The following is a 9,389-nucleotide window of genomic DNA, read 5'->3' on the forward strand; positions in this document are numbered from 1 at the left end:
CTACCACACACACCACACACACACACATACACACACACATGTTGGGGAGAGGCAGAGAGATGGCTCAGCAGTAAGAAGCATTTTCGAGAAGGCCCTGGCAGCCTGAGTTTGATTTCCTGCTCTTACAAGGTGTCAAGAGAAAATCAGTTTCGGTGAGTTGTCCTCTGACCTCCACAACCGCTCCATGACACTCATGTGCCTGCATTTACACACATAAACACACACAAATAAATAAAATATAATGTTTAAAAAAAATTCAGGCTGGCAAAGATGGCTCATTAGGTAAAGCGCTTGTCACCAGACTCAAGGACCCACTTAGTGGAGGAGAGCACACACGCCTGAAAGTCATCCTCCCCCCTCCACACACGTACCCCGGTACGGGAGCACACACAGATAAAGATGTAGCAAAAGTAAAAAAATATATTAAATCTTACGATAAATATTGGAGAACAAGGAAGAAGGAAGGAAGGAAGGAAGGAAGGAAGGAAGGAAGGAAGGAAGGAAGGAAGGAAGGAAGGAAGGAGACCTCTGAAGATCAGAACAAATCTAGATCTAGCCGCGAGATGTGAAAGTCCCTGGGAGGAACTTTCAGACTGGGTCGGTCAGTCCCCAGCCCACTGCTGTCCAGATTTGGAATCTGTTAGGAATTGCACTGTGAGGTTCTTCCAAAATCCCCTTCCCAGTCCTCTGTGTCTGTGCTGGAGGCTGCTCTGTGGTCCCCTCAGGCCACGTAGGAGAAAGTGGCCCCTTAAGCAGCCAGACCCCAGTTCTTCCACCCAGTCTGGCATGTCCCCACACCTGTCCAGGCCTGAATCGCTGTGACCACTTCGTAAACATCTTTATGAGACACATACCCCTTAACGACTTCCAGGGCAGTGAAGGGGGTAGAACAGGGTGAACGGGGGTCTCCGGGCTCCCCTCCCCCACTCAGGAGCCGCTCCTTCCAGTTGGGGCGCCAATGATTCCATTTTTTGCATTGCCATCTGTGTTTTTTGCAGCCCATAAACACCTCGGCCATTTTTGCCAGTGTCTAAAAGATATTTATGACCCAAATATGAAAACTGTGTGAGAATTAACACTTAGGGGAGAGAAAATTCTGCTCAGAATCCCAAACAGGCCCAGCCTGAGTGTGCAAATATGTCCCTCCACCCAGTTATGGGTTTGATGAGAACTATTTACTGTCACTCAGTAGGGGGTGACCCTGCAGGGTTTTAATGGCTATGGCGGCTTCCTGTTTGGATGGGTTTGGGGTTTTTTTGTTTTTGTTTTTGTTTTGTTTTTGTTTTTTTTCCATAGCATTCCTACGCTGTAGAGTGAAGCAGAATAAAAAGATGTCGAACCCAGGTTAATCAAAATACATTTTAACACTCTCGATGGCCTCCCCCGACGATCTCACGGGCTTTATTGTATTGACAGAGCCATTTGCTCATTTACGAAGTGACAATAAAGCCCATCAGCTTTGCTCAGGCTGTAGCCTTTCCCTCTGCAGACAGGAAAGGACCAAATGGCTCAGAGCTCCCTCCACCCCCACCCCCCGCTGCGGGCATATTTTTCATTAAAGATGATAACTTTACGATGTATGGAGAAGCTTCTCAGAGGAGCAGGGTAATCTGGGGAAAGGGAACCCCGTGGAACCACTGGGTCACTGCTTCTGTGCACCCACAAGATGGAACATGAAGGCTTGAACAAAGAAAAGGCTGACCAGTGAGATCATGCACACACACACATAAAAAATATTTGTTTGTTTGTTTGTTTGTTTTTGTTAGGAAATCTGTTTTCAGCCCTAACAATTATGCCAGTAAACTTCAAGCTCAAGGCTTCTCCTCTGGCCATTGTGTGTGTCATTTACATAAAGGACACTAAAGAACTGCAGGTAACTCAGGCATGCTTTCCTAAAAGGCATGTGACACTCAGGGTTCAAGCTGCAGCAGCAGAGTGATTTCATCATTCATTCATTCATTAGACATTTAATAGTGACTACTTGTTTGTTTGTTTTTTGTTTTGTTTGCTTTTTAGTTTTTTGGAGACAGGGTCTTTCAGTGTTAGCCTTGTGCAATTCTTTGTATAGACCAGACTGGCCTCAAACTCAAAGAGAGATCCCCTACCTCTGCCTCCAGATGAATGGGTAGATGGATGAATGGATGATGGATGGACAGATAGGATGGATGGATGGATGGATGGATGGATGGATGGATGGATGGATAAGGATGGATAAGGATGGATGGGTGACATGTGGGTACACGTAGCCAGGACTACACAGAGAAAAACTAAAATGAAGTTTCTATTGTGAAATCCCGGTCTGTCCAGATAACCCTGGATTTGAATTCTTCCTAGAGAGGGGCTTGGTCGTGGACTTTGATTCTCCCATGTCCCTTTATGGAATCAACTGGGGACCTCCTGAGTCAGGTGCATTTACTAACGGTTCTGTCTTGTAAGTGTCGAAGATTAAGGTCTGAGAGCGGCCAGGAAATTCTAAAGAAAGCTATTGTTCCTATGTCGGGCTCAGGAACCGACTGTTCATCCTCCTCCTTCGAGACAAACGCTGGAACAGCCCAGGCTAGCCCAGTCATTATGTAACTGAGGAGGACCCTGAATGGCTGAGCTTCTTGCCTTCGCCTCCCTGCAAAGAGCTGGATTACAGGCATGTGTCCCCACATCTGGTTTATGTGGTGCTGGGGACTGAATCCGGGGTCTCATGAATGCTGGGCCGGTACACTAAGAGCTGAGCTCTTAAGACATCCTTATCCTCTGCTCTGCTCTCTTAACTCCTCTTCAAAGCTCATGTGCCTGAAAAGTTAACTGATCACACCGCAGTAATGACATTTGATCACGTCCATGAGCAGAAGCGATCTAACAGCCACCCTGCGTCCAGTCCATCTCGCCTCTACCCAATTGCCTGCTCCCTTTCTGGAAAATAAAGAGAATGTTTGCAAAGCTGGCTGCTGAGTCCTTAGGGCTGTCGGGATATCTGAGTGCAGGCGGAATCTTGGCAGGTAAAAAAGAAGGAAGAAGCAGACCACAGCCCAGTCGGTTCTCACTCTCAGGACGCCCCAGGGAGCTCGGCGAGTGCAGTTGTAACACTGCCTTCAGTGCCTTCAGTTACAGGGAACATGGGACATAAGAGAGGAAGACCCTGGCCCAGGGACACTTTTTTCCTCAAAATATTACTATGTATTTAAATCACCCTCCATAAGCCAGGCATAGTTGGGGACACAGGCCCAACACTAGGGTGGCAGAGGTAGGAGACTAAGTCAAGGTCATCCTTGACTATGTAGTGAGTTTGAGGCTAGCCTTAGCTACATGAAGCCCTACCACAAGCAGAAAACCTAATTAATTAGTTAATTAAAAATCACTTTCCTACAGCAAGTATGGTGGCTCCCAGCTGCAGTCCCAGCACTTGGGCAGATGAAGAAAAGAGACTGGGCCAAGTCTCAGGCCACCTGAGCTGCTTACTGGCGACGCTCTCTCAAAGCAGGGAATAAATAAACTCCCTTGTTTGTAATGTAATAAATGTGCTGAGCAGGAATTCATGGCACCTGGCGTTTGCTGGGGACGCTCCTCCGGTTTCTAGAAGAGCTTAGACCTGCAGAAAGGCCAGGGCAGATCCTATCTCAAAGCCCCTGGTGGCTGAATCACCAGCGAGAATCACCGGGTGAGGATGGTGGTGTTCACCGTGTTTGCTTTGGGTCCAGGGACTGACCAGGCCCACCCCTGCCTGGCTTCTGAGATGAGAGGAGATTGTGTGTGTTCAGGAATAGCCGTAAGCACCATGGGTCATTTATGTTTCCTTAGGAATGTGAAATTATAGCCTGTGAATTGTCTCTAGACCCCTCAGGTGATGAAGCTAAAATAGAATTTTATATAAACACGGTGTTCCCTAAATAGCCTCCTCTTCCTCTTCTTTTTTTTTTTTTTCTTCCAGACAAGGTCTCCCTCCCTATGTACCCCAGGCTAGCCTCACACTCATAGTCCCCCCCCCTTGAGTGCTGGGTTGACTGGCATGCACTACCACACCCAGTTTGTTCCAAACATCTTTTCCATCTTGTCCGTTCAGTTCACACTTGATCTTCCTCAGAAGGCTGAAGATGCTTTGGTTCATTCCACCCTGATGTAACCCATGGATGTCTTTGCCTTGTTTGAAGTTGCATTTATTTATTCATATGTGTGTTTGTGTGTGCATGTATTTGTGTGCTATGTGCACACATGTATGAGTTAGTGTGTGTGTATGGTGTGGGGTGGGGTGGGTGGATGGGTTGTATGTTCTTGTGTGTGTATGAAGCCAGAGAACAGACTGTGGGAGTTGGGTCTCTCTTCCTTCCGCCATGTGGCTCCTGAAGACAGACCTCAGAAGCAGGTGTATTTCCCCACTGAGCAAGCTCACCAGCCCTTCTCTGCTTTTTCATCCATGGGATAACTCTGCAGGGGCTACAGATGTGAACTGATACTCGGGGGAGTCAAAAATTGGATCCTTTAATGTCTGTAGAAACTGTGAGTGATGTTTTTGCTCTGTCTCTCTCTGTGTGTGAGTGCACATAAGTAGGTGTGTGTGCGTACTCACATGTGTTCAGAGACCAGAAGAGGATTAGGTATGCCTTCCTCAGTCACTCTTGTCCCTATTTTCTGAAATGAGCTGGGTCTCTCACTAAAGTTTTCTTTCTTCCTTTCTTTCCTTTTCCCTCATTCTTTCTCTCTCTCATTCTCTCTCTCTTTCTCTCTTTTTTCTTTCTTTTTTAATAGACAGAGCGTCCCATGTACCAGGCTGTCCTTGAACTCACAGAGTTCCATCTGCCTCTGCCTCCTAGTGCTGGGATTAAGGCTATGTGCCACCAAACCCAGCTGCTCACTGAACTCTATGCTCACAGTTTTGACTCTGTCAGTTGGTCAGTGAACTCTCAGGATTCACCTGTCTCACCTCTCAATGCTGGGGTTACAGGCACAAGCAACCTTGCCCAGCTTTTTACATGGGTGCTCAGGATTTGAACTTCAGCCTTCATGTTTGTAGAACAGCAGCTCTCACCACTGAACCATCTCCCAGCTTTATGTCCTCCTCCACCCCCAGTTTTACTTTGGAGCTGGGAGAGAGTGAGCTGAGGATGTAGTCCATGTCAGGCGGGTGTTCTACCACTGAGACTGTTACATAGAGAAGTCCTATGTCAACAAACAAACAAATTTTTAAAAAAAAAAAAGGAGAAAGAAAGAAAGCCAGCCAGGAGTGATGGCACAGATCTTTAATTCTAGCACTCTCAAGAGGCAGAGACAGGCAGATCTCTAGGATAACCCGGGATACACAGAGAAACTCTGTCTCAAGCTAACAAACAAAAAAATCCAAAACAAAGAAGGAAATTTTCTGGGAATCCAGGGCTACAGAGTGAGACCTGGTCTAAAAAGACAGACAGACAGACAGACTAGTTCTCTCCCACTCCTCCACTGTTCTTTCGTCCATGACACATGTTTGAAAAGTCCTAAGCAGTTTTCCTACATAGGCTCTAATCCTCAGGACAGTTAGGGACATGTTAAGCCTGGGTCTCATCACCAGGCTGCAAAGGCAGCGGAGATGAATCAACACTGTTAAATCACCTCCTGGGGCTCAGGGTGTGAAGGGTTTGCTGTACAAGCATGAGGACCTGAGTTCAAGACCCCAGCACCCACAGAAAAAGCCAGGTGCACCAGGTCGTACCTTTAATGCTCACAATGGGGAAGTAGAGTCAGAAGAATCCTTGATGCTCAATGGCAAGCCCGTGGGTGACGCTCAATGACCAGTCCGTGGCCAATAGGTGAACTCCCGGCTTAGTGAGAGACCCTCCCTCAAAAAACAAGACTAAGGAGACAGAGGAAGATACCCAGCCTTGACCTCAGCCTCCACGAATTGCACACAAGAACACCTTCCAAGGTGAAGCCATACACATACACCCCACACAAATCAATGAATAAATGTTCTGTACAGCGTAATTGTGTTATTACATGGTGCTGTGTTTCACTCCATATGAGGAAATTTTTTTTTGACCTATGAACAGTTATCATTTATGAGGCAGACATGGCAGCTCACACCTCTGATCCCAGCACTTGGGAAGCAGGAGGGTTGTCTTGGCTGTTAGGGAGACTCTGTCTCAAAAGGTAAACAGGGAAAAAAAATGGGGAAAGGAAAAAGTGTTATGTGTTCTCAAATCCAAGGCTACCTGGATCATACTGTGAGTTCACAGCTTGCTGGGTTAATTTAAGTGTCCCAAAACAACAAGCAAGTTAAGTCTGACATGTCTCAGTGCAAGAACACTACTTTTAAAACATTTTTTTTTTTTGCAATGTGTATGTGTTTTTGCCTGCATGCCTCCATGCTCCTAGAAGCCAGAAGAGGACGCCAGATCTCCTGGAACTGAAATTATAAACAGTTGTGAGCACCATATGGGCGCTGGGAAATGAACACTGGTCCTCTGCAAAAGCAGTCAGGGTGGCTCTTAACCATTTCTCTCTCTGCCCAGTCTTTTTTTTTTATTGTGGGGGTGGCTTTTGGAGACAGGATTTCTTTGTGCAGGCTGGCCTTGAACTCACAACCATCCTCTAGCCTCTGCCTCTCGGGTGCTGGGATTAAAGCCATGTGCCACCACTCCCTGCAACATTTTTAATGTTGGGGCTGGAGAGATGGCTCAGTGGTTAAGAGCACTGATTGTTCTTCCACAGGTCCTGAGTTCAATTCCCAGCAACCACATGGTGGCTCACAACCATCTGTAATAAAATCTGGTGCCAACTTCTGGCCTGCAGAGACACGTGCAGGCAGAACATTGTATACATAATAAATAAATCTTAAAAAAAAAAACCCAAAACATTTTTAATGCTATTGTTTCTGAGACAATGTCTCACTCTGTAGCCCAGGCTAGCCTCAGAGCCCTGGTTCTGCTTTGGTGTCTGGAGTCCTGAGATTTTTAAGTCTATGCCACCATTCCTGACTTCCTACCTTCATTTTATGGGTTCCTCTGCTGTCCTGTGGAGGACCCTGGCAAGGCAGCCTCGGGCCGTGTGTGGAAGTTAGCAACAGGATGGAGAGAGGCCAGGGCTTTGGTGGTTTCAAGGTAGAGAAAGCTGGACCAGGAGGATGGTTGGTGGCAGAGATAGAAGGGTTGAGGTGATCTTTGTGGTCTCTAGGGGTCAGGATGCTCGAGTCCTACGGACAAGTTCCTAAGCACTGCCAGGGGCTTTCCTAAGTAACTGTGTGGATGGGAACAGGACATGGGGCATTTGAGAGCCTAGATGGCTGGGCTGTTTGAACCCTGATCACTGTAGTAATAGATGTCCAAAGGTCTGGGTGACACAATCAGCTGTCACAGTGTACATGTCAGAGGCAGAGATGCGGAGATTTCTTCAAGTTTGAGGCCTACCTGGGCTATATCGTGAGTTATAGAGGGAAACCCCAACTCCAAAACTAAATGAATGAATGAATGAATGAATGAATGAATGCTGAACCTGGGCATGAACCAAATGAATGTACACAGATGAAGAGAGAGCGTCCCGGGACCCAGCTCCAAGCGGGCAGCACTAACAGAAAGGTTGCCTACGAACCTGGAGGAAACTAAGTAAGCATCCTATTCTGGGAGCTCAGAAGGTGATTCCAGGAGTTTCTGAACTAGCTCAATAGATGATCTTGCTGGGTATGGAAGCACACATCTGTAATCTCAGCACTCAGGAGCCAAGGCTGGGGGATTGCTATGAGCTTCCAGGCAGGCTGGGTTGCAAAGTGATTTCCAGGCCAGGTTATATGTCACGGAGGAAGTTCTAGTCCATCCAGGGCCAGGTACCAAGTCTCTCAGAGAAAAGAGAGGAAGAAGGGAAGAAAAGAGGGAGAGAGAAAAGACGGAGAAAGAAAAAAAGATAAAGCTAATTTTGAGAACTGATCAATGGATGTGATAGGCTGTGGCTTGTGGGGTCCATGACTTCATCCCCTTAATTGACAGTGCTGTTCTATCTTCATTCAAAATGCTATGGACAGCTGGGTGGTGGCGGTGCACGCCTTTAATCCCAGCACTCAGGAGGCAAACAGGCAGATCTCTGTGAGTTCATGGCCAGTCTGGTCTACAGAGCAAGTTCCAGAACAGCCAGGGCTCTTACACAGAGAAATCCTGTCTCAAAAAACCAAAACCAAACAAATAAACAAACAAAAACCAAAATGCTGTGGACACTATAGCAAGGGTGTGCAACCAAACTATTCTGCTCACCAACAGGTATGGTGAGAGAGGTGTGTTTGATTTCCTAATGTCCGGGACCAAATTTAAATAGTGATGATGACCACATTCTGGCATGGGGGTGCACACCTTTAGTCCCAGCATTATGGAGGCAGAGGCAGGCGGACCTTTATGAGTTCGTGGCCAGGCTGATCTACAGAGTGAGTTCCAGACCAGCCAAGGCTGCATAGTGAGAAGATTTAATTGCCTCATCTGACTCAGACACTTCCGGCTTTATGATAATCACTTTCCTGCGGCAGTAGGGGGACCTAGGGGCTCGGCGGGTGTGGCAAGCAAAGGCCTGAGCCATGAACAAGAAGGAGGTGAGCTACTCTTTTTCCAAAGATGTCATGGCTGCCCTCGTATGCCATCTTGGAAATGGCTTCTCGTGTCTGGGCAGAGGGTTCCACGTCTCTACCTGGTATAACTCTTCCTACTGACTTCAGGTGATGGCACCTGGCGACATCCTGACTGCCACTTAAGACAGACTCCACTTCAGGCCCTTGGGCCTGCACCACTCCCAGATTCCAGGCCTGCAGAAGCTATGAGATAGTGGATGGTTATCATCTGAAGATGCTAGATTTGGGGTAATTTGTCACATAACGATCAATAAACAAGGGAAGCAGGAACTGTTCTGGAGGTGCTGGCTCTGGAAATGAGCTGGGCAGGGATGTGGCCCTCAGGGAACCGGGGAGCCACAGGTCAGGTCTGACCTCAGACCTCTATTTCAGGTTACGTCCCCGCCACTCCTTACAGGCAAGGAAATGGAGACCCGGGAGTAACAAGATGGTCTTCTGTCCCGTTTGTAGCAGAGGGACGACTAGGTTGAATGCTGTGTAGAACCCAAGAGAGGAAGCGTCCCACTCTGCTTTAAGCTGGGCAGCTATACCTGCACGGCTCCAGGGAGAGAGAAGTGCCTGAGAATCGGGAGGGACAGCTGGAGGCTTCAGAGCTTTAGAAGGAATCCTGAGGACTATCGCCCCATCCATCTTTCTTCTAACTCTCCACTCAAACGCTCTGCTCCATCCCCGAAGACGCTCACAGTGTGTATGACCTGTTCATCTGGAGGTGTAGACCAGGCTGGTGCAAGGAACCAAGACTGCACGCGTGCCCCTTCAAGAGCTGCCCTAAGCTCTCGCTCCTCTGCCTTCTTCTGATTCAGAGGCTAGAAGTCTAAAC

This window comes from Microtus ochrogaster, linkage group LG8, assembly GCF_000317375.1.
Source record: "Microtus ochrogaster isolate Prairie Vole_2 linkage group LG8, MicOch1.0, whole genome shotgun sequence".
NCBI classification, from domain to species: Eukaryota; Metazoa; Chordata; class Mammalia; order Rodentia; family Cricetidae; genus Microtus; species Microtus ochrogaster.